Genomic DNA, 27,080 nt, shown 5'->3' with positions numbered 1-27,080 from the left:
ATTTTAGGATGCCTCGGTGTCGACAAACCCTAAATGATGAGACCATGATCTTGTTCCTTGACAATAACCAACTTTTTGACCAAACTTTGTTTCTATTTAGAGAGAAACATGGCCCACAACGATGAGGCCGGGGGTTCGGGCGGCAAGGCATTCTGGGAGCTGTCCCAGGAGATGGAGGAACAACCTCACTTGTATGAGGCCGCCGCCTTCCCCACCGATCCTGAGACCACGGATGGTGCCGCCGAGGATGACCACACTGATGCCACCACTGATGGTGCCGCCGAGGATGCCACCACTGATGATGGCGGCGCACGCACAGATAGCAGCCAGCCGAAGAGGCAACGGAAGGACCGGCGCCCGATCGTGCTCCGCACCCTCAAGGAGGAAGTTACTGAAGTGGACTCCAACGGGAATCCAACGGCGCCCGAACGAATAGTCAAGGGGTACTCGCTTCATCTCGGGTGCATTGTCCGGAGCACCGTCTCGATCAACACCGAGAACCTGAGGCATCCTGACCGGGGGAATTTGCGCCACCTCCTCTTCACGAAGCTGCACGAACGATACAAGTTCCCCGCTGAATTCGAAAACACAAGCCTCAAAGGGAATAAAGTGAACAATGCTGCCCTCACGAAGATGAGCAAGGCCCTGTCTACTTGGAAAAGCAATGTGAAGAGAATGATCGAGAAAGGTGAGAGTTATGAGAAGATCAAGGAGAAAAATCCTTCGATCACCGAAGATGACTACAACGACTTCAAGATCAATTGCTCGAGCACCGCAAGCTCCCAATCAAGTGAGCGGGGGAAACAAATGCGGGAGCTGAACATAGGGGAACACACACTCGGTCCCGGCGGTTACAGAGTGGCGGAGCCTATATGGGACAAGGAGGAGGCGGACTGTGCTGAGCAAGGCCTACCGCCCCTCTTCGATAAATACGGTGACAAGCAGACCAGGAACTTTGTTAGGGCCCGGTACAAGAAGGACCCGAAAACAAAGGAGCTTACCACGGATCCGAAGACCAGGCAGCTTGAGCTTGTTCTGGTAAGGAATACACCCCCGCGTAATTAGCTCCATATGGTTGCATTCTAATTAATGAAGCCGAATTTCTAAATGGTTCACATTCCTTCCGCAGGCGACTGAAAGCAGTAGCGCGGGGTCGACTCAGAGCAACCCTTGGGACACCACTCTAAATAGGGGGTTGAATATAATGAAGAACAAGGATAAGCTCAGTAAGCCGACGTCAGCTGGTCGTGTGGCCGGCAAAGGCTTGTCGACAAAATGGGGGTCATACTATACCGCTGGTGTGCGGAAGGAGAAAAAGACCAGCTCGGAAAGCCAGGCGCGAGAGGTTCAAGAACTCAAGGCACAGGTGGCGCGGATTCCGGAGATTGTCCAAGAGCAAGTGGAACAACGACTCGGAGCGACGATCACCGCCCTTGTGCCTACCTTGATCTCGGGGTTGAGTGCGTGGATTGCGGGCGGCCAACAGGGGCCGCCCCCGATTCCTAGCTTCATGGCCAGCAACTCGCATAATGCGATGGCGGGGCCATTGGTGCCTCCGGCGGAGGCGGCATTGGTGTCTCCGACGCCGGCACGGGAGCTTAATGCACCCGGGTGTACGCCGGCCGGCACCTCTTCAGCAAGCGGCCGCTCCATAAACTGCACGCCCGCCGTTGGCGGTGCCTCGACATTAGCCGAGCTCGACGCCATCATCACGGTAACTAATTAAGCCTCTCTCGGCCGAGGACTTCATCTCCTTGCCTTTGACTGGGCATCCCTGACGCCCTACATGTTTTCGCAGGGCGCCGCCGACGTTCCGTGCACTCTCCTCCACTTCGTGAACAACGAGTTGGTCGATGTCGCCAAGGGCAAAATCGTTCAACCGGGCAACCCCTTGTTCCACGGTACCCAGATGCCACCCAACTTGTTTAGGGTTCAACTGGTTCGGGTGCTGCCAGGCTGCGACGACTTGTTACCTCCGATTCGACCCGTCGGGGCCGACGATGATGGCGTGATGACCCTCAGCGCCTGCCTGAGCTGGCCCCTGCTTTGGCCGAAGAGCCAGATTCGTTTGAGGGCGGGGGACACCACCCCAAAGACAACACCGCCAGTCATGCCGGCGCCAAGTCGGCCCCATGGCAAGACCGCCGTAACGGTGCCGGACATCCCTATGCCACTGGATCCAAACATGCATATGGCACAGGATCAGAACGACGACGACGACGACGATGATACATTTGGCAACGTCGATCAGTACTTTGCCGAGCATGGGTACGATGGCGACTTCATGGGGCCTCCTTCTCAAGAACCAAACCCAACAAAAGACGTGTGCGATCTAGCTCGTACCGCGGAGAAGCCAAGTTGCAACAGGCGCCGTCTGGCGTTCAGCTCTCAGGAGACGCCTCCAGCTGCCGACTTCATCGAGCCTCAGATAGGCGAGGTGCGAAATATTATCAGCCCCAACACACTCAAGAAGGCGGTCTGTGAGTAGAACTCGGTCCCATTACAGGAGAAGAAGAAGGCACGCAAAAGAAAGACTAAGAAGGGTGCGAGCCAGCCGGCACCGAGTACGATCCGTGCTCAGGACGGGCCACCTTCACCGCAGGATATCTCGAGGAGGGTGCATGTGGCGGGTAGGGCGATGCTACCACCAAATATGCTCAATGCTGCAACCGGTGCTATGCGGAGTCTGCACGACAGTGTTCTTTCTTTGGAGAAGCGGCGTCTCAGAGAGAAGGATGTGGCATACCCGGTTTTCGTGGCCAAGGTGCCAGAGGGCAAGGGCTTTGTCGATGGCGACATCGGGGGTACGATCGTCCTGCGGTTTGATGACATCTTTGCTATGTTTAACCTTCATCCGCTGCACTACACCTTCGTTCGGCTATTTTCGCTGAGTATGGAGATGCGGATCATTCGCGACAAGACCCCGGACATCGTGATAGTCGACCCCTTCTACATGCGTGCCAAGATCTTGGGCAGCGCTGGGGACCGGCAAGTCGCGAGTTCTTACCTCGAAGGCGTCATTCTGGCAAACGAAGATAAGGATAACTTCCTCGTGCCTTACTTTCCCGAGTAAGTCCTCCCCTCAACCGGCCCGTAACATATGAATTCTTACTTTTCGATCGTTTTTCTTTTAACATTCCGTGTTTTCTGCAGTGACACACGTTGCACGCTCATCCTCCTAAGCCCCAAATATTCCATGGCCACGTATTTCGACCCGGACCGTCAGTCGAACGTAGACTACACAAATGTCAAGAAGGATCTTGATGATGTTCTCCCCGGCTACGCCCAATCTGGAGGCACCTTCACCAGGCCTATTCGTAAGTACGGCAAGCACGTGTTCTCCCACAATACGACGTTCTGCTGCGTCAAGCAGCCGCCTGGCGGTCAGAAGGGTGCCTACTACGCCATCCATCACATGCGGGCGATCGTACGGGACCATCATCAACTTCTGCTACCGAGTAAACTCCAAGATTGGGCCGCGAGCGTGTCGGCAATCCAGGACGCGGACCTCCGACAAGAATTCTTTCGCATCCAGTCGGAGTGTGCGGAAATCATCCATCAAGATGTCCTTCGTACCTCGGGGCAGTTCTACCTCAGAAATCAACCGTCCAACAGTGACATCGACACAATGCTACAAATGCAGGATGACAACGCCCGTTCTTTCATGACTCCCACGATAGACGGCGGCTTCATCCACGCTCCGGTCCCTTGAGTCGAGTTGTCTAGTTCTGAAACATCGATTGGCTCATGTTGTAATTAAACTTTAATGAACTTGTAGTATGTCTCTTTGGTTTTGAGAGTCGTTCAACTTAGATGTAATCGATGCTATTAATGTCTTGCTTTTCTCTTCCGATCGTTCTGTTGCATAATTATATATTGCTTATGTATTGTCTGTGAATTGGTACTAACGTTTCATTTGGCTAGTGCATAGTGATGCCGACGTATGTCGTGTACAAGGGTAAGGTTCCCGGAGTCTACGATGACTGGGAGGAGTGTCGGAGACAGGTTCACCGATTCAGCGGTAACAGTTACAAAGGGTACACCACTAGGGCTGAGGCCGAATCTAGATACGCCCGCTATCTAGCGGGAGAGGGGAGGGAGCGTTGGAGGAACCGGATGAAGACGAGTTTCATCGTGATGATGCTCATCGTGATGACCGCAGCTCTCTTCTATGTGATGGTAGTTTAGATGATCGATATCGACTTGTAATGCGAAGACAAACTCGCTACTCGCGGTCTCGAGACTTGTAATATAATGTTCTATCTTTGTTCGGTCTTTTTAATTCGGAGACTAATATGATGAATTGTATTCGGAGACTAATATGATGAATTGTATTCAAAGACTAATCTTCTATTGTATTTGATGAATCTATTGTTGATGTGTGCTGTCTATATTTTGTCAAATTATACATTTTGTAACCTGTGCAAAAAACAGAAAATAAAAAAATAAAAAAAACCTAATATTCATACTAATGGCGCATCACACGACAGTGTGCCATTAGTATGACAGTGCATACTAATGGCGCATCACCGGGTAGTGCGCCATTAGTATGCTGCGGTTACTAATGGCGCATCCAGAGGTGGTGCGCCATTAGTATGCCAAAGCACCTGGGTGTACATGCCAACTGGGAGGCATACTAATGGCGCACCCTCGCATATACTAATGGCGCACCAGGTGGTGCGCCATTAGTATACCAGATACTAATGGCGCACCAGCTGGTGCGCCATTAGTAAAAATTACTAATGGCGTGCTATCAGTGGCGCACCAGTGATGCGCCATTAATGGCCATATTAGGTGCGCCATTAGTAGTGGTATTTCTAGTAGTGCCAGTCTGACCCAGCCAAACTCGTTCGACTGTACGACACGCTCGAGGCTCCCATACCGTCTTCGGCGAATTCTCATCCATCACATGATAATTCCATCACAATTGACATGACTTCCTGCAACGCCTTCAAGCATCCCTGTCGCGCCAACAATCTTTCACCCATGTCTACTATAACCCAAGGTTTTCAGTTCCACGAACTTCTCCACCTCAAACCTGGCACCCATTGACACCATGGTTCTTTGTACGGCTGACTCGTGAAAAATATGCAAGCTATCACCGCGACGCCGAAGTACACAAGCACTTCCGTGCACAACTCCAGCCAAACAAGACCTCCTGGTCTTCACGCGATGGGCAGCTCCCTTGACACTAATTACAATGCTGGTTGTTGCCTTGCTTTGCTTTGCCAACCCTGTGCTATTCCGATGGATCCATATCCCTTGGATTCTTCTTTCGCCGATTGATTTGCCTCTCGCCGTGTCATACGTGGACTCGGTCCACTTTTGGTCCAAACAAATCTCATCAGGTGCCTTTGCTATACGACCCAAATTGCGATTCCACCAGCACAACCTGCATACCACACAGCACCTTCGGCCTGCCCGGCCACAACACGCCACCTGGGCCTCACACAGGGCCCGGCCAGCCACGCGCTCCTTCCAGGACTCTCCAAGCACTGCGTCGAGCGCTCTGCCCTGCTGTGCATGCGTTACGCCGCCGCCGCTCAAACGGATCGAGCCGCCTGATCCGATTCCAACCGCAACTCGCCGACATTGCTTTTCGTCTGACTTCTTCCAATCGATCTAAACCGTGCAACATTTATTGCTTTATGCCAACGATACCGATCTAGAAAATCAAGCCGTCCACTGAATCCACGCGATCCGCCTCGATCTCAAACCTTGCTCTGATACCACTTGTTAGAATAAATCTGAGGCATACCATCGATCATCCAAGGACCAAGCAATCACACGAGCCCGACACCGAGATTTGTTAACGAGGTTCACCGATATGGCTACATCCCCGGGGCTTGACTACGGGCGCTCCTCCCCGTGACACCGTCACAATACCGCACACCGGCCACCGGGCGCCGGCACATGCCGCCGGCTCCCCCTTGCGAGTCTGTGCTATTATGTTGGCATAGGTTACATCGTGTGTCTACCCTCGCTATATATGAGAGGCCTAGGATACAAGTGTCCTATTAGGACACGACTGCACATCCTATATAAACACAATACAACTCCTAGTCCAACTGTAACCTACCTTGTACACAATATTCGACACAACTCACACTTCTTTTTTCCTCTTGTGTAAAACATTCAAAAAATGAATGTCCAACGAGATTTAATCCCAGCACATTTACGCTTACTACAACCGTGGACGAAATTCATGTGAACACGGCCGGATTCCATACAAATCAAATGAAAATGTTTACAATTTGAACATATTTTAACTAAAAAGGTAAAAGTATGTGCACCACTCGTCGGAGTGGAACCGCCAGCTGTTGCATCAGCCGGAGGGGAAGGGGGCGCCTCCGCTTCCGTGAAGCCAAACAGGGGTAGAAAATGGTTTGTACTGATGAAGAACCGGGCAAGACACAGGCTGTGTACACCTGCGGTGGCCTTCCTGGGACCCAAGCGGCGGCGGCTTCCCGTATTCTACTTTCCCTCGATGTTGGTCGCGGACGCGCTGGCCGCCAACTCGTCGATCTCCACGCACCCAGCTTCTTTCTCTGCCTGCATGGCATGGATACGAGTGCGTCGACGACGGACGGCGCAATCGGAGGAACTGGAGGCACGGTACGACGCGGCATCATCAACGACAACGACGATGGCCGTGCTGTCGTGCCCCCCGCCATGCTGACCTGGTGCAACTCGCCACTCCTCCGCGAGCTGGCTTGGAGCGGCGAGTTGCTGAACAGCACGTCGGCTTGGGTTGACGACTTGCTCCGTCGGGCTAGGTGAGGGAGGTGGAGCAGCAGCGAGCTGCCTCGCTCGTATCCGGCAGGCTCGGTGAGCCACCTAGCCGGCTTTTATGCTCGAGAAATGCTCTTCCTGCTCATCGAATGCCATCAAAAGGGTGGGATAAATGGTGGAAGGAGGAGATGGGGAGCGGCAGACTTGGTGGTGCGATCCTTGCCCCGGCATCTGACCTCGTTTAAATAGAGGACGGACGAGAGAAGCTTCCCGGCGCTGCATTTAATGCCGGCCCGCTCATGAACGGACGTGTGCTGAAGTAGGCTTCTCGGTTTCCGCGCGGGTTTAATGGAGACATTTGAATGTAGTAAGGAGGCGTGTTCGGTCGGGCATGCAGCGGGTTGCGCCCTCGACCTGCCCGCAGCTTCAATTGCAAAGGCAGTGAGAGGTCACGTCCGCTCTGAGCCGTCTTCAATGTGGAGCGGCATGAATGCGGGCAGTTGGCGTTGGGCGGGAAGCGAGCAGGGAGGGAAGGATTTTTTGGTGGGTTAGAGCGGTCAAGAGCGGGCTTGGGATTGGTCCGGCCTCCCGCAAAATCCCCCTTGTTTGTTTCCTGTTTGTGGGCGAAATCGCGTCCAGCCCGCACCATATCACGGACCTGTATAAATCCATGTTGGATGGTTTCCGCTCTCCCAATAGCACAGTTTGGATACATGCAGATGCGTGAGATTTGCGGGTCAGCGTTGGAGATGCCTTTATACCTAGCTAAAGTGCCCATCTGCCATCTCCTGCCCGATAGCAGTTGCACCTCTCCCGAACCATATGCGTACTTCCCCAACCACAACCGCTACTCCACTACTACGATTCCCCACGACTATGTCCTCCATCATGGTGGCCAAACCTTCCCTAATCCGAAGCCGCAGCGAGCTGCCTCGCTTTATGTGGTGTAGCTCCTTGTAATTGCGTTGCTTCTGTGATGGAATGGACCAGTTTGCTATTGTGTGCTCCATTTACTAGTCCATTAAAACATGTATTATTCATACAAAGTGAGAGGTGCGGGCATGCATGTTAAACTTTATGTTTCCAGATACTCAATCCGGCCTGGAGCTAATTCACATGATAACTAGTTTTCAGTCATTTGATCGACATTTGTCTTGTTGTTATGGTTGTGATCGTTCATGTTCTGATTATAAGGATGTAAAGCAGAAATCTCGGGTAGTAAATTGGTACCACCATTAAATCTTTATAGCATTCTACAGGGCTTTATCCTTCGACCTTTTTCTCTCTACTAGAATAACAAAAACCATCTATGACAAGTAATAATCGCACATTGTTCACTTTTCTCATGTCATAGGACCACCTCAGTTCTCAGGTGATCAAAAAGCCCATCTCATTAATGAGTAGTGTCATCTTTCACTCACTACGTACTTACAATTACATGCTATATATGTTGGCAAAAGCCTCTCGTGCATCTCTCTTTCTTCCCGCAACAATGTCTTCTCCTTTTATGCTTCAGTGGAGATTAGCTTGGATTAATAGGATATCTTTTCCTTAGTATTTTGTTCCATTCTTCATTGCTGCTCATACATATATTTACCAAGAAATGGGAGGTGTTAGGAATGCATCTATCTCTTAAAGCATATGGAAGAACATGCTTTGTGCGTTGTTCATTAGACCTACTGCTAACTGTGGTGAAGAGCCTGCACTAGTAGAAAAAACCCCATTCGTCCCGGTTGATAAGGGCCTTTTGTCCCGATTTGTGAACCGGGACTAAAGGGTCATTACTAATGCCCTAACCCTTTAGTCCCGGTTCTTACACGAACCGGGACAGATGAGCCTCCACATGGCCGGTGCGTCGAGCCCAGGCAGGAGGGCCTTTGGTCCCGGTTGGTGGCAACAACCGGGACCAATAGGCATCCACGCGTCAGCATTTCAGGGGCTGGAGTTTTTGTTTTTTTAAAGGAGGGGGGTTGGGGGTTTGGAGGATTTAATTTAGGTGTTTCATATATTGTGTTAGTCAGCTAATTAATAGAGAGAAGTGTCCTCTCTTATGTCCGTGCTTGGTCGACGCTATATATACGTATATATAAAGAGGACTAGACGCGCTAGCTAGTAAGCAAATAAAGGAAACAGAAGATCGTCATGAACATATGCATACAGAGAGAAGTGATATCGACCACCTCTCCTTCTCCGAGAGATTGGTCGAACCACAAGTTCTCGTATATGTATCCGACACTACCGGCTACATATATACAATAATTATCTCTTACAATATAATCTCCTAATTATATATGAACACAGGGTCCACATAGTATTCTCCGTCTTCAGCGATCACGTGGTCAAAAAAGAATGCCGCCAATTCCTCTTGAATTGTTCGCATACGATCTGGTGCTAGGAGTTCATCCCGCATCCGAAACATCTAATTTGAGCAAGGGGGTCAATACACACACACACACACACACACACACACACATATATATATATATATATTCACATATATATATATATATATATATGAATAAATGAAACTCAACACAAATGATGGTAATAAAATAAAATTGTGAATATTATTGCTTACGCACTTCATATTGTTCGTCAGAATACCCTCGTTCACAGGTCGTGTGGCGGATGAACTCGCAAACGTAGTATCCACAGAAATCATTCCCTTGTTCCTGCCACAACCACTTTACAAGAAATAGAGGTCAATCAAACTGATAAGCAAGCATGCCAAATGGTATTGATGAAACTAGCGCTTGGATCACTAGGAGATGCGCGGAACATGTTACTATAGTACTTACTTTCGGGTGTCTAAATTGCAGCTTCTTCGGCAGTCCCGGAGCTTTTTTGGTAAATTTTCTCCAAACCCTGCCAGACAAAGAAAACAATTACTTGATATATCAGGAAATGAACAAAGTTACTGATATGGTGGATAATGATCGATTTAACTTACTTCTCGAGCATTTGAGTCATGTCCGCATAGTCTTGGGGGTCTTTTCGTCTCGAGTCTAAGACGGTTACTAGTCCCTGCTCAAGATTAATCTCTAGGAGAATATAGTGGAAACTGCACATGCATGCATAACTCATCAATTACATTACTATAACCTGGACTAATAAGGAAAACCGAATATGCACAAGACAGTAACACTCACTTGAAGTTGTAAGGAAAGAGTATTATATCTTTGTTTTTATTTATTACCAACGATCGTAGCAAGTTGGCCTCGGTATCTTCGGCACGATATTTAATCTCAGTTGCATCTATGAGATTTGTGTTATTGAACCCAATATCATCGATTTGTCTTTTCTTCAATTCGGCGATCTTCAATCTGCATAATATAGTGAGGATAATTATAAATACATGCAATGAAAGAGCTGGCCTATATAGAGAGACTTAATGACAGAAGTAGTACTACTTACAGACAGTATCAAGTGATCGTTGCTTTATCGAGGGCCTTTTGATTGAAAAACTGGAAGAACTCCTCAAATGGATCATTCAACAGTTCAATTCCAACGAGGTCATGCTCGTCTCTAACTTTCAGTGTCAAAGTATTCCTCCCCCCTAGACTCTATGCAGGTTTTCATGTACCAATCATGGAATCTTCGCATCATCGTTGTTAGAGATGTTTCATCTTTGACGAGAGGCTTCCCATACTCATATTTGTGTTCCTCCACCTCCAAGAACTCATTATGTACATCGTCGGGCAGGTAATCTCTAAGATTGCTATAACCGGGCACCATCCTTGGATCATTAGTAGGCACCTTGAGCGGGGGGCACGATTGGTTCGCTTGTTCGCCGAGCTGGGGAATTTTTTCCCAGCTCATCGTTCTTTTAACCTTTGATCACTGACAGTACTTCCTGACCACTCCGCTTCGACAAATGACTTTGCAATAATGCGGTCATAGTTGCCTCTCGGTGGAGACTTTGCTGGTTTTTTTAGGGCAGCCAGAGTGCGCTTCGCTTTCACCAGATCTACCTTCTTCTCCAGAGGTGGATGTTTCTTTGCTTTCACCCCATCAAAGAAGTTCCTCACTTCGGCTCGCGCGATCTTGGCGTTCTCCTCGGGGGTCCTCTCGTATGGTAACTTCTCTGGAGTCTTCAGAGAAGGACCGAATCTGTATTACCTCCCGCCTCTGGCTGTACTGCTAGACGCCGGCAGAGCAGACGGAGCGGCTGCGGCTGTCTTCTTTCCTTGCTTACGAGGCGGAGGTGAAGGACTACAACGCGTCGGAGCAGCCGGAGCGGCGGCGGGTCTCTTCCGCCCTTGCTGGTGAGGCGGAGAAGGAGGAGGCTAGCTGCTTGGGCGCGCCGGCGCAGGCGGATAAGGAGGCGGAGTGCCGCCATGCGACGGAGAAGGAGGTTGAGTGCCCTGATCACTCGCCGGAGGAGGAGGCGGAGTGCCCTGACTTGTCGAAGGAGGAGGATGAGGAGGCGGAGGCGTCCAGTTCAGAAGCTTGATGAGCTCCTTCCGCCATAGGCATGGAGTCAATAGACAAGAACCCAGCCGAGTCTCCCCTTCACCGGTAGGGTAGTCAAGCTGGAGGTCCTCAAATCCCTCCGTTATTTCGTCCATCGTCACCCTGGCATATCCTTCTGGAATCAGACTATAGTGAAAAGTTGCGCCGGCTTCAGTAGGTCGAACAGAGCTGACAGCCACCTCGACTTTGAAGTTCTGCCATTGCGTCATAAGGTGGCAATGTTGAGACTCGGTGATAGCATCCACGAGGTAGCTAGCAGGAGCCGTCAAGACATGCTCCGGCTGAAGCAGCTCGGTGGAAGCCACGCTGCTTCTCCGTTGAGATGGCGGGGTAGCTTCGGGGGTAGTTTCGGCAGGTCGCTTGCTGCGAGCTACTTCTTGTTCCTCTAGCGCTTAAACCCTTCCGTGCAGCGTCTGAATTTGGGCATGCTCCACTTTTTTCCTCCTCTCCTGGCATTTGTAACCGCCTGCATTCAGAAAACCAGCCTTCCACGGAACGGAGCCTGGCGTGCCTCGTGTCCATCTTGGGTGCTCAGGATTCCCGAGGGCCATTGTGAGCTCGTCGTTCTCTCTGTCTGGAATGAACGTCCCTTGCTGCGCTGCATCGATATAGTGCTTTAGCTTCTTGACTGGTATGTTCATTTGCTCGTCCGTCGAATCGCATTTCCCTGATAAAGGGTCCAAGGTTCCGCCAGCCCCGAAGAACCAAGTCCGGCAACGGTCTGGCCAGTTCATTGTCTCTGGTTCGATCCCTTTATCAAGCAGATCATTCTCAGCCTTGGCCCACTTAGGCCGGACTTTGAGGTAGCCACCTAACCCCGTGCGATGGTGAAGCTTCTTCTTTGTAGCATTTTTCTTGTTTGTCGCCGACATCTTCTTACTCTTTTCCGATGTCTTGTAGGCCACAAATGCAGGCCAGCGGTCTCTGATCTTCTCATATTTGCCGATGAATTCTGGTGTCTCTTCTTTGTCGACAAACGTTTTCAGCTCATTCTTCCACCTCCTGAATAGGTCTGCCATCTTCTTAAGAGCATGAGACTTGATTAATTGCTCTTTAACTGGCTTCTCTGGATCCTCCTCTGGCGGTAGGGTGAAATTTGCCTTCAGCGTAGTCCAAAGATCATCTTTCTGCATATCATTGACATAAGACACCTCAAGGTCTTCGTTCTTAGGCTTACACCATTGCTGGATGCTGATCGGGATCTTGTCCCTAACAAGAACCCTGCACTGAGCAGCAAATGCTTCCTTTGCCCGGATGGGTTCAATCGGCATGCCATCGCGTGCGATTGCTGTGATCTCAAACCTTTCATCTGAGCGCAACTTTTTCTTCGGGCCTCGTCTCTTTACCGAAGTTGTGCTCGATCCGGAGGGCTAGAAAAAAAAAGAATTAGACAAGAGTTAATTAATATGTGTACATACCAAAACAATGAATGCATCAATTAGCTAGTCATCACAGGCTTAACTAATATATTTACCTGGCCGGACTCTGTTCGGTCACCGGAGCTGTCACCACGGGCTCCTTCTTGCACCAGCATTGGGTCACCGGAACCATCATAATCATGTCTTTTCTCCTCCATTCTTCGATCACCGTAGCCTGCTTCTTCTTCACCCTGTTCTGCTTCCTCCATTCCTTTCTTCTTCTCTTCTTCTTTTTCTTCTTTTTTCCTCTTCTTATTTATTTCTCCTCTTCTTCCTCTCCTCTTCTTCTCCTTTCTTCCTCTTCTTATTTTCCTTTTTCCTCTCCTACTTTTTCTTCTTCTTCCTTCTTTCTAGCTAGATATATAAAACTTTTCTAAAAATGTAACTTTTGCATATATAAAACTTTCTTTTTCTTCTTCCTTCTTCCTTCTTCCTAAATATATAAAACTTTTCTTAAAATGAAACTAACCTAAAATTAATGTACTAAATCAGAGAACATTAATGTATTTTTAAAACACCATGCATATTACAATTGAAAAAATACATACATACATACAAAAAACATGTAAAAAATACATACATACATATATGAACATACATAAGAAATACATATATCTAAAAAAATACATATATACATATATGAAAGTCTAAAAACATCTAAAAACATGTAAAAAATAGCATATAACTAAAAAGCACGGCGGCGGCGGCAGGGCCGGCAGGGGCGCGCGGTGCTCACAGAGGGCGGCGTCGGGGCGAGCGGCGGGCGGCGTCGGGGCGAGCAGGGGCGCGCGGCGGGTGGCGTCGGGGCGAGCAAGGGCGCGGGGAGTGGCGGCGGCAACATCGGGCAGAGGGCAGTGGCGACGGTGAGGACGCGGGCGACGGTGAGGACGTGGGCGACGACGACGGCGAGCGACCGCGACAGCGACGACGGGGGCGGAATTGGTAATGGTTCGTGCCACGAACCGATACCAATTCCCCCTTTAGTCCCGGTTGGTGCCACCAACTGGGACCAAAGGCCTTGCGCTGCCCGCAGCCAAAAGTTTAGTCCCACCTCGCTAGTTGAGAGGGGCTCGGAGTGGTTTATAAGCCCCACTGCGGCTGCCCTCTCGAGCTCCTCTCAAGTGCAGGCTTACGGGCCTAATCTCACACTGTGCTGTCTGTGGGCCTATTGGGCCTTCTGCGGGCTTGAATCCTGGCCCAGGTTGGGTTTTTAGTCATATTCAGGCCATGGTGGCCCAATAGGTGGCAGTTTTTTTCCAGTTTTTTTTGCATCATTTATTTTCTTTTATTTCTTGCTTTATTTTTTAATTCTTTTTTCTTTTAGGTCAGAAAAATTATAAAATTTCTGTTAGTGCCATTAGTTTTCAAATTTGAATAGTTAAAATTTGAATTCTTTGAAATTTGTGTGAATCACAAGTTTGTGATTAACTTTACTATAAAAATAGTTTTTTTCCCACTTTTTGTTTTGTTTTTTGCATTATTTATTTTCTTTTGTTTTTTGCTTTTTTTAATTCTTTTTGCTTTTAGGTCAGTAAAATTATAAACTTTCTGTTAGTGCCACTAGTTTTAGAAAAATTATAAACTTTCTGTTAGTGCCATTAGTTTTCAAATTTGAATAGTTAAAATTTGAATTCTTTGAAATTTGTGTGAATCACAAGTTTGTAATTAACTTTACTATAAAAATAGTTTTTTTTCCAGTTTTTTTGTTTTATTTTTTGCATTATTTATTTTCTTTTTTTTGCTTTAATTTTTAATTCTTTTTTATTTTAGGTTAGCAAAATTATAAACTTTCTATTAGTGCCATTAGTTTTAGAAAAATTATAAACTTTCTGTTAGTGCCATTAGTTTTCAAATTTGAATAGTTAAAATTTGAATTCTTTGAAATTTGTGTGAATCATAAGTTTGTGATTTACTTTACTAAAAAAATGAGCATATATGCGCTTATAGAGATAATTCAACCTAAATTCATAGTAAATTTATATGAATTTCAGAGAAATTCACTCTGAATTTAGGTTAAATTTCCTGCATAGGGTCATCTATTTTCACTTTGAGAGGAGCTCAACAAGGCAGAGAGGGAAGGGCTTATAAACCGGTGTGAGCCCCCTTCGGTTGGCGAGGTGGGACTAAACTCTGACCGCAACGAGGACCAACCCTTTAGTCCCGGTTTGTGGCACAAACCGGGACTAATGGTCATGGGCCAGGGGCGAGGAGCATTGGTCCCGGTTTGTGCCACGAACCGGGACCAATGCCCCCTTTAGTCCCGGTTGGTGGTACCAACTCGGACCAAAGGCCTTGTGCTGCCCCGCGTCAAAAGTTTAGTACCACCTCGCTAGCTGAGAGAGCTCGAGAGTGGTTTATAAGTGCTGCTGCGCCCACCCTCTCGAACTCCTCTCAATTGTAGGCTTTCAGGCCTAACCATATGATGTGTGTCTGTGGGCCTATTGGGCCACCTGCGGGCCTGAATCCTGGCCCATGGTAGGGTTTCTAGTCGTATTCAGGCCGTGGGGGCCCAGTAGGTCGCACTTTTTTTTCTTTGTTGCTTTATTTATTTTATTTTGTTTCTACTTACAATAAAATACTTATTGTTTTTATTTTTATTTGTTTTATTAAAGTTTATTTTTATTTTATTTTTTAGGTCATAAAAATTATAAACTTTTTGTTAGTGCTATTAGTTTTCAAATTTGAATAGTTAAAATTTGAATATTGGTATTACGAGGGCCGAACCATAAGACATTAAAGCATTTCAAATGAACTCTGAAAAAGTTGAAAGTTGGCATGGTATCATAATTTCACCCACATAGCATGTGCATGTACAAAACGGACAATGGTATCATACTCGTCTATTACAAAGTTGGCATGGTATCATCATAATAGTTGCGGGAGAAAGTCTTCACTTTTTCTTCGCTTGCGTGATTTGCTTATTGCGTCGTAACCATGGATAATCTTCATCGTTTATCAGGATGCTTGGGTCAGCCTTGACTTTGAAAGGAGGAATTTCATGAAACTTTTCATAATCTTTAAACATGTCTGTCTTGCCCTCCACTCCCACGATGTCCTTTTTTCCTGAAAGAACTATGTGGCGCTTTGGCTCATCGTATGATGTATTCGCTTCCTTATCTTATCTTTTTCTCGGTTTGGTAGACATGTCCTTCACATAGATAACCTATGCCACATCATTGGCTAGGACGAACGGTTTGTTAGTGTACCCAAGATTTTTCAGATCCACTGTTGTCATTCCGTACTGTGGGTCTACCTGTACCTCGCCTCCTGACAAATTGACCCATTTGCACTTAGACAAAGGGACCTTAAAATGATGTCCGTAGTCAAGTTCCCATATGTCCACTATGTAACCATAATATGTGTCCTTTCCCCTCTCGGTTGTTGCATCAAAGCGGACACCGCTGTTTTGGTTGGTGCTCTTTTGATCTTGGGCGATCGTGTAAAATGTATTCTCATTTATCTCGTATCCTTTTGTAAGTCAATACAGTCAAAGATGATCCCGTAGACAACAAGTACAACTCATCACAAACAGTGTTGTTACCTCTGAGACATGTTTACAAGCAACTGCTGAAAGTCCTGATGTGTTCACATGTAATCCAGTCGTCGCACTGCTCCGGATGTTTGGAGCGCAGACTGTTCTTGTGTTCATCGACATACGGGGTCACCAAGGTAGAGTTCTGTAGAACTGTGTAGTGTGCTTGAGACCAAGAATATCCATCCATGCATATTATTGAGTCCCCTCCCAGCATGCCTTTTCCAGTCAGTCTCCCCTCATACCGCGATTTACGGGAGACCTATCTTCTTAAGGCCAGGAATGAAGTCAACACAAAACCCAATGACATCCTCTATTTGATGGCCCATGGAGATGCTTCCTTCTGGCCTAGCGCGGTTACGGACATATTTCTTTACGACTCCCATGAACCTCTCAAAGGGGAACATATTGTGTAGAAATACGGGCCCTAGAATGACAATCTCGTCGACTAGATGAACTAGGACGTGCGTCATGATATTGAAGAAGGATGGTGGGAACACTAGCTTGAAACTGACAAAACATTGCGCCACATCACTCCTTAGCCTTGATACGATTTCTGGATCGATCACCTTCTGAGAGATTGCATTGAGGAATGCACATAGCTTCGCAATGGCTAATCGGACGTTTTCCGGTAGAAGCCCCCTCAATGCAACCGAAAGCAGTTGCGTCATAATCACGTGGTAGTCATGAGACTTTAGGTTCTGGAACTATTTTTGGCATATTTATTATTCCTTTTATATTCGACGAGAAGCTAGTTGTGACCTTCATACTGAGCAGGCATTCAAAGAAGATTTTTTTCTCTTCTTTCGTAAGAGCGTAGCTGGCAGGACCTTCATACTGCTTCGGAGGCATGCTGTCTTCTTCGTGCAAACGTTGTAGGTCCTCCCGCGCCTCAGGTGTATCTTTTGTCTTTCCATACACGCCCAAGAAGCCTAGCAGGTTCACGCAAAGGTTCTTCGTCATGTGCATCACGTCGATTGAAGAACGGACCTCTAGGTCTTTCCAGTAGGGTAGGTCCCAAAATATAGATTTCTTCTTCCACATGGGTGCGTGTCCCTCAGCGTCATTCAGAACAGCTAGTCCGCCGGGACCCTTTCCAAAGATTACGTGTAAATCATTGACCATAGCAAGTACGTGATCAACGGTACGCATGGCGGACTTCTTCCGGTGATCTGCCTCGCCTTTGAAATGATTGCCTTTCTTTCAACATTGATGGTTGGTCGGAAGAAATCGACGATGGACCAGGTACACATTCTTCCTGCATTTGTCCAGGTATATATTTTTAGTTTCTTCTAAATAGTGCGTGCATGCATGGTATCCCTTGTTTGTCTGTCCTGAAAGGTTATTGAGAGTGGGTCAATCGTTGATGGTTACAGACAGCAATGCGTGCAGGTTAAATTCCTCCTTTTTGTGCTCATCCCACGTACGTACATTGTTTCCATTCCACAGCTGTAAAAGTTCTTCAACTAATGGTCTTAGGAACACATTAATGTCGTTGCCGGGTTGTTTAGGGCCTTGGATGAGAATTGGCATCATAATGAACTTCCGCTGCATGCACATCCAAGGAGGAAGGTTATACAGACACTACTAGGGAAAACTTTATACACAGAACATTAGCAGTAGCGCGGGCTAAAAACGCACGTTGGTGCTAATTAGCAGCAGTGCAGTGTTTTAAACTGCGCTACAGATACAGTTATAGCAGTAGCACGCCCGAGTACAAAAGCGCTACTACTAAAATTCCCACGGCTTAGCCGATAGGCTACACATAGTAGTAGCGATCTACGTACAACCGCGCTACCGCTACTTGTTTTGTAGCAACGCATTTACGAACAAAGGCGCTACTGCTAACGAAAATAAAATTAAATGGAAAGCAAATAAAAAAAGAAGGAATAGCAGTAGCGCTTGTTAAGAAACACGCTATAGCTACCGTAGCAGAAGCGCACTTCCTGGAATGCGCTACTGCTACTTTTAACTTAACCACGCGGTTCGTTCTTCCCCCACGGCCACTTCCCCCAAATCCCTACTCCTCCGCCGTCGCCGCCCTGCATCGCTGTCGGCCACCGCGCGCGACCCGTCGCTCTCCGCACACCCTTGACGCCGCCCCCGCCCCCAACCGCGACCTCGACGCCGCCCCCGACCCCGACCTCGACGCCCCCTACATCGCCGCCCTCCGCCGTGTGCCTGCCGCCCAGACCCCGGCCCCGTCCCCGACCTCAACACCACGTGCCCCTCTCCCTAACTCTGCTGGCGCCAGAGGTGAGCACACCCTCCTCCTCCTCCCTTACCTCTGCCTAGCTAGGGTTCTTAGGGTTAAATTTCAGAGTTCATCTAATTAGTTAGGGTTCATCAAATTAGATGCTAATTATGGCAGTAGTTGTTAAATAGAATTAGTTTTAGAGTTCATCGAATTAGTTAGGGTTAAATTTTAGAGTTCATCAAATTAGTTAGGGTTAAATTTTAGAGTTCATCAAATTAGTTAGGGTTCATTAAATTTTAGAGTTCATCAAATTAGTTAGGGTTAAATTTTAGAGTTCATCAAATTAGTTAGGGTTCATTAAATTTTAGAGTTCATCAGTTAGGTTAAATTTTAGAGTTCATCTAACTAGGTTTTTTTACTGTTTTTAATAAGTGTTAATAGAATTAGTAAGAAAATTAATATAACTAGTTGAACTAGTTTACTTTTAGTAAAAACTAGTTTATTTTTATTCATAGTAAGTGCTTAATTGAACTAGTTGAGTTAATACAACTATTCTATTTTTAGTACGAAAATTAATAGAACTAGTTTATTTTTTAGTTAAAGCAATTATTCCCGCATCGACGTCGACAATGCCTATCTGACATCCTCGTCGTTGAGTCGGCAGAGGACACCTGCGTCACCAGATGGGTCATGTCCGGGACTGGGCTCCGCCGGGTTGGTACTGGGAGGCGTTACCTACCGGGGATGCAGGTTGGTGAGGAGTCCGCCCGTCGTTGACCCAAACCTTCTTTGGTGGCGGTCGCGTGGGCCAGTGACGATCCAGAGGCTCGAGGACCCCGCGGAGGTGGTGCGTCACCGTGTGAGTGAGGAGGACGCGCACGTCCGTCGCTACTTGTTTGCGTTGGAGCACAGATTCTCCAATACCTGGCAGGTTCTCCAGGGATCTCACTGGAGCTATGATCCTATGATGGTTCCTTCTCTGTGGGTGTCCACCGCCCGCGCCGATACCCATCGTGCGCTAGGGTTTTAGTTGTATTAGTGATGTTATATGTATGATACTATTCGGGATGCATTAGTGATAATATTCGATGATGTATGGACACATGGGATGATTTACTTTTGCTTATTGAATGCATGCTAATTTGAATACTTACTTATTTTACGATTTAGTTTTGCTTATTGAATGCTCATGTCAATATGAGTCCTATAAGATATTTTGAAGTGTATATCTTGTGTTGCTCAAATAGGATATGTGCTTGCCAAAGTGACCGGTCATGTTTGCAGGTTACAGCTCCGAGTGGCCTATGTTTTGCTGGAGTGTTGATTAATTTCCGTTCCGGCAAATTTCAGGCACTTGATATGTCCTATTTTAGCAAAGTTCATGCCGGATTTTTTCATGAATTTTGGCATATGACTTGTGCCAGAATATGTAGGAAATATCGAGTGTCCCGGATTTGTGTGTTGAGTATCCTGGTAGTTGTCTTTGATCCATTTTCAATTAATGTTTCAACTATGAACATAGGAAATGTCAGACGACGAAAAGGATTTCGGTATTTGCAAGTACTGCGAAGATGAGCGCTGCCTGTGCGACGGAATCTTCCTAGATGATGATAGGCGCTTCAGCATCAAGCTGGACGAGAATTTCTAAGTGGATACAGTAAGTCACAACGGCAAGTCTTTTTTCGTAATTAAGCATGACATCTCCTTCATTTGCTTCAACTTTTAATTTGATTTTTTTACTATTCTACTAGCGTATCCCCTGCCATGCAAGAGTTTTTGTCTTGAATAAGGTAGGTTACAGTCGTACTATAGAGGTAAAGAAAGTTTACTTGAAGACCGAGCATGGTTATATTTTCCATGTAAAATTATACAACCAAGACGACTACACCTATTTTGGATGCAAAACTTGGCGAGCACTATGCAAGACTTATGCATTTGAGCCTGATATGGTTATCACCTTTGATATTCGTCCGAAAGATGATATTGAAGGTAATACCGACACCTGGGTCGATGTGCAGACGCCTCCAGTTATACCATTATATGAGTTTCTTAACCATATTTATGTCTTTGATATTTTTTATTCAAAAATAGTTGACAACTAATTTCTATTGTTAGCTTATTTCCGTTCAAGCAAACATGACCAGCGCTTGGTAGACAGGATCTACTACTGTCCCGGGGCTGAACTAAACTGCGAGGAGCTAAGTCATTATGTTTCATGGCTTCAGGATCTTGATGCTGTCAAGACAAATTTTCTTCATGCACTTAGAAATGTTAGTACTGAAAACGTGCGCCCAATAGTGTTTGTACTAAACTACGGTAACATCTATTTAGGAAAGATGGTAAGATTTTTACTATTTGTCCTCAGTTCACCTTTTGCATACATTATTTTTTAAGCTAAACTTCATTGCTAAATATGTTACTATACGATGATCTTCAACAGGGACTCTCGATGAAGGAGGAGTGATATACATGTTTTATGTTATTTTACCTGAGAGAGAGCAGCAGGAGTGATTAGCTAGCTAGAAATGAGTTTGAAGATGATGATGTGCTACACTATGACTATGATGATTAAATAGCTAGTGTTCGTGGTAATGACTATGATGATTATTATTAGCTAGTGTTGGTGGTGATTAGATAGCTATCGCAGCTAGTGTTGGTAGTGATTAGCTAGCTTGAATGAGTTTGAAGATGATGATGTGCTACACTATGACTACGGTGATTAAATAAATAATGTTGGTGGTAATGACTATGATGATGATTAAATAGCTTGTGCTGGCGGATTAGATTCAAGTGGAGGCAACATGTGGTGCACATCGAAAGTACTACTAGTCCAAACTAGATCAAGTTTGGATTAGTAGTATACTTTTGACATGCACCATATATTGCCTCCACTTGAACCTAATCCACCTTCATTTGACACACTGTTATGGACATAATGATATAAACCTCATAATTGGTATTGTACCAAAATTTGTATGACGTCGTATAAATACACTAAAAATAAAAAAGAGAGTACTAGTAGCGATGGATAAGAAACACGCTACAACTAGCTAGATTATCAGCAGCGCGGGACAGAACAAGCATTGCCGCTATGTGTCTTAGCGGTAGCACTTGTCGCACGCGCTACTGCTAAGTAATAGCTGTAGCGCCTTATTGGTAGCGCGGATGCCCGCGCTACTAGTGGGATTTAAACCCGCGCTACTACTAGGGTTTTCCCTAGTAGTGATACATAGTGCTGTGATTGCTGCTCTGCTCCCCGAAAGGATTAATGCCATCCGCGCTTAAACCAAACCATAAGTTCCTTGGGTCACTTGCAAATTCAGGCCAGTACTTTCTCTCGATTTTTCTCCACTTCGACCCGTCAGCGGGTGCTCTCAACTTCCTGTCTTTCTTACGGTCCTCACTGTGCCATCGCATCAACCGTGGTATTATAGGAGCATACCACATCACCTTCGCAGGAACCCTCTTCCTAGGGGGCTCGCCGTCAACATCACCAGGGTCATCTCGTCTGATCTTATACTGCAATGCACCGCATACCGGGCATGCGTTCAGATCCTTGTACGCACCACGGTAGAGGATGCAGTCATTAGGGCATGCATGTATCTTCTGCACCTCCAATCCTAGAGGGCATACGACATTCTTTGCTGCGTATGTACTGTCGGGTAATTCGTTATCCTTTGGAAGCTTCTTCTTCAATATTTTCAGTAGCTTCTCAAATCCTTTGTCAGGCACAGCATTCTCTGCCTTCCACTGCAGTAATTCCAGTATGGTACCGAGCTTTGTGTTGCCATCTTCGCAATTGGGGTACAACCTTTTTTTGTGATCCTCTAACATGTGATCGAACTTCAGCTTCTCCTTTTGACTTTCGCATTGCGTCCTTGCATCGACAATGACCCGGTGGAGATCATCATCATCGGACACATCGTCTGGTTCCTCATGATCTTCAGCAGCTTCCCCCGTTGCAGCATCATTGGGCACATTGTCTGGTTCCTCTTGATCTTCAGCAGCTTCCCCCGTTGCAGCATCACCGTATTCAGGGGGCACATAGTTGTCATCGTCCTCTTCTTCTTCGTTGTCTTCCATCATAACCCCTATTTCTCCGTGCCTCGTCCAAATATTATAGTGTGGCATGAAACCATTGTAAAGCAGGTGGGTGTGAAGGTTTTCCCGGTCAGAGTAAGACTTCGTATTCCCACATTTAGGGCATGGACAACACATAAAACCATTATGCTTGTTTGCCTCAGCCACTTTGAGAAAATCATGCACGCCCTTAATGTATTCGGAGGTGTGTCTGTCATCGTACATCCATTGTCGGTTCATCTGCGTGCATTATATATAATTAAGTGTGTCAAAAACCATCACAGAACATCATGAATAGATAATTAAGTGACCAAATTAATAGAAGTTCATCATCACATTAAAACCAAAGTACATACATAGTTCTCATCTAACAACATATAGCTCTCCAAAGCATCTAATTAATTAAATCATACATTGAAACTATGTAAAACATTTCAATGCGAAAACAAATGCGATCATAATCGCAACCAAGGTAACAATTGATCCAACGGCATAATGATACCAAGCCTCGGTATGAATGGCATATTTTCTAATCTTTCTCATCTTCAACCGCATTGCATCCATCTTGATCTTGTGATCATTGACGACATCCGCAACATGCAACTCCAATATCATCTTCTCCTCCTTAATTTTTTTATTTTTTCCTTCAAGTAATTGTTTTCTTCTTCAACTAAATTTAACCTCTCGACAATATGGTCGGTTGGAATTTCCGGTTCAACTACCTCCTACATAAATAAAATCTATGTCACGTTGGTCGGCATAATTGTCATAAACAATAAATGAACCAAATAGTTATAAAAAGCTAATATATACCACATCCGAATCATAGCCAGGACGAGGGCCGGCGGGGGCGAATACCAAAACTATCGCACTATATAATAACAAGGAATAATAAAAGTAAGAAAATTAGACAAGTATCTATCTACAGTAAGAATTTTTTTTTCTTTTAGAAAGAAGATAAGAACAAGAGGCTCACCACGGTGGTGCCGGCGACGAGATCGGCGCGGGCGATCAACGGCGGTGAAGACGGGAATGAGACGTGACGGGCCGCTAAACCTAGACAAATCTCGAGGAAAATGGAGTTTTGAGGTCGAGCTTCGAGAGGAGAAAGCTTAACTAGTGTGGCTCGGGCATTTCATCGAACACCTCATATGCATAGGAGGTGAGCTAGAGCACCAGAAAGCCCTCCCCTCGCCGGCCAGAGAAAAACAGAGCACTGGATTGCTCTGCTCGCAGGCGAGGGGTATATATAGGCACCTCATTGGTCCCGGTTCGTGGCATGAACCGGAACTAAAGGGAAGCCTGTGGTCCCGATTCAAGCCACCAACCGGGACCAATGATGGTGGGTCAGGAGCGAGGCCCATTGGTCCCAGTCCGTCCCACCAATCGGGACCAAAGGGGCCAGACGGACCAGGACCAATGCCCCCACGAGGCCCGGCAGGCCCCTGGCCTCACGAACCGGGACTAATGCCCTCATGGATCCCGGTTCTGGACTGAAGCGGGACTAATGGGCTGATCCGGCCTGAACCAAAGCCCTCTTTTTTACTATTGCTGATAGGCTGACAGTTATGTATGGCTCGTGTGCTCGACGCTTGGAGATGTCTCGCTCTGTAATTGTTATGTACAGAACAAAGTGCATGAGCGCATGGCTTAACTCTTGGATCAGACAAGTGAACTGAGTAGTGTGTGTGCGTCATTTACCAATTACCATGTGTCATTGTCCTATGCTTCTAAAAAAAATCTACAAACTACCATGTAATCATGAATGAAAAAGATTGAATTATGTGCCTACAGATAATCCGTTAATCCACTAACTCCCTTTTATCCACCAATGTCATCTTCTCCACCTGGCACGATCGTCCCTTGCTATGGCAGTGGTGAATGCTTTCAAGGAGACACCCAGTACCAATCTGGTGGTTCCTTCGAAAGTATGGTTGAAACCTCTTGACTTTCATTTTTACCAAAAGACCAAATTGGTTTTGAGCAACAAACAAGACAACATGTTTTTTTTATGTAGTGTGCATGTCACTAATCGAAATGAAGGCCAAAATCCATACACACAATATGGATATAATGCAGAATGAGGATGGACATGACAACATGGATTGTAAGGGGCACATACACAACAACATTGGTTGGTGTCTCCGCAAAAAAACATTGGTTGGTGGGAAAAGTGAATTGTTAGTTTTGGATGAACAACACTAACGGGCCAATTTTTTAGTAAATCTTATCTATATAATCACCTCACAATCACAACTTTCCTAATCCTAATCTATATAATCGATCTATCTAATAAATCTATTCAATTAATCCCTGTCCAAGCTCTCCTTCCACATCATGTTCACAATCACATAACAATCACAACTTTCATCTAATCAATCTATTCAATTGAAGCCTTGTATGAATCATCAATCATACCATATACAAAACAGATCTTGTATGATTCGTCAAGTTTTGAATCGGGCCTCCTGGGTTGGGCGGCGACCCTGCTTCAGACAGCGAGTATCACTGAAGACGCTGTTGAAGACGTATGGCTGAAACTGCTACGGCGAACCCTGCGACACCGAGTATCACTAAAGACGTTGTTGTCCTTCCTGCAACTGCCACACCACAGTAAGTGCAACCATCTGAATTTGATGGAACATAAAGTGATTTGCTACTTGCCACCTCCCTTTTTTGCACTTCACCTCCCCTGTCACATGCAAACCAATGAAGCATGAGGCAGATGACCTGCCCTGCCACTTGCTACAGCCAGGTCAAGTAGGGAAAGGAGATGGCCAATGGAAAACTTGCTACAGACAGACTGTTTCCAATTCCCATGTCCATAGAACTTAACAGGAACAAATTCCACTACACCACAACAAGCAAACTTAGCAAGCCATTATCATGGGTTCAAGATTTATTTTTATTTTTAATTTTCCTGGTATTTGTTGAATTTAATTTTCCTGGTAGATCACAGAAGACTTAACGAAACAGCACGATCAACTCTTTTTGCCTTATATAAATCCGCTGATGGAATTTCTACTGAATTACAGAAAAATATCAGGCACAAACCCTCATTGGGATCTCTTGTTGTACCACATGAAACTCCCTGTCATGGGAATTGAAAAACCTAGAAAGCATAAATCGGCTGATGGAATTTCTGCTGGATTACAGGGAAAAAAACCTCGCCAGGATCTCTTGTTGTGCCACATGAAACTCCCTGTCATGGGAATTAAAAAACCTAGAAAGCAAAGGAAGAGTCAGATAGGGAGTAATATGTGCAGTTCCAAGCATAACCTTCCAATCTCATAGTTTTATTCTCACTACTCACGAGAGAAACACAGACAATTCATCAACAGTTGCCTCCACGAATATGGAGTTATGGAGTATAAGTGCAATTTTACCAAGAAGTTAAAACCAAAATGCCACTATTTTGCCAATTCCACAATTGCCTTTATGCATATAATGTTGACCTAACCAGTAGTGCACACCTAAATGTTTAGAAGAAAAGTAATCCAGCTGAGCTGAACTTCTCAAGGATTTGATGTTAAAAACAGTTTTGCTTGCAAAATAACACTAAGCCAACTTCATCCTGTAAGAACTCTATTAGTACCATTTGCAACACAAACACGTAGTTTAACGCTTTCTCATCCGCTCAACAATAATTCCTTGACTTATTTCATTTCAGCAACCATATATACTCACAGCATTTGAGTGGCACAGCTTTAAACTAGAACATTCATGTGAAAACCATACACCCAGTTCATTCTCAATTACATAGTTCTAACCTAGGATTACAAAAACTCAAGAGACTTGGTGAAGTTGCGAATTAGTTAGACGTCTTACGAATTAGCTGAATCTGTAATTGTACAGTAGAAGAGGCAGATGTGGACTAGCCTGGTGCTAGCTTCAGAACAACCTAATAGTACAAAAGGACTATTGCAGAATATGAGAGAGATGGAGGTAGATTCTAGCGACTCCCAAAAAGAATGCATTGATTTTGTTGAAAGGGACCAAAATGATTTGCAAATGGTGATAAAAATAGAAATATCACTCTTATGTATAAAAATACACTTCTTAATTTGTCAGCTTACATTGCAAGTGAAATGGATTTCAATTTAACATGCATTATGTTTATATATGTAACATCAGCTAAAGATTTAAATGGCCGTGGCAACGCACGGGCATTCTACTGGATAGTGGTTACAAATAATAGTTGTTGCTCTCTTTTGGATTCAATTTCTTACTCGTCATCAAAAGAAGGTAGATATGTAAACTACATGTAATAGCTAATGTTTTGTTTAATGTCATTTTTTAGCACCGACAGACCATGCCTCTCAAAGGTAAGGAGGCACCAAATATGTGCCGACCCCCTGATGGTGATACGAGCCCCTCTTGGCGACATCTCTAATGTTGATCATCATTTCCAAATGTCTCCAATGCCAGTGCCAGGTAATTGCTAGCATAATTTGCTATTATTTATAATATTGGCCATACATATGTGGTGAGATTTTTCTACTATTATTAATTGGTTCTAACATTGGTAGTGTCACACGATCTTACCCCATATGGATCTCGCTAGGAAAGGGTAAACCTTGCTAACCAACACAGGCGTGGCAAGGAGAACGAAATGGTCGATGCGATAAATGCCAGTCGATGCCCTTTT

Source organism: Triticum dicoccoides, chromosome 5A, assembly GCF_002162155.2.
Source record: "Triticum dicoccoides isolate Atlit2015 ecotype Zavitan chromosome 5A, WEW_v2.0, whole genome shotgun sequence".
In the NCBI taxonomy this organism is placed as follows: Eukaryota; Viridiplantae; Streptophyta; class Magnoliopsida; order Poales; family Poaceae; genus Triticum; species Triticum dicoccoides.
Note: the sequence above shows the minus strand (reverse complement) of the source record.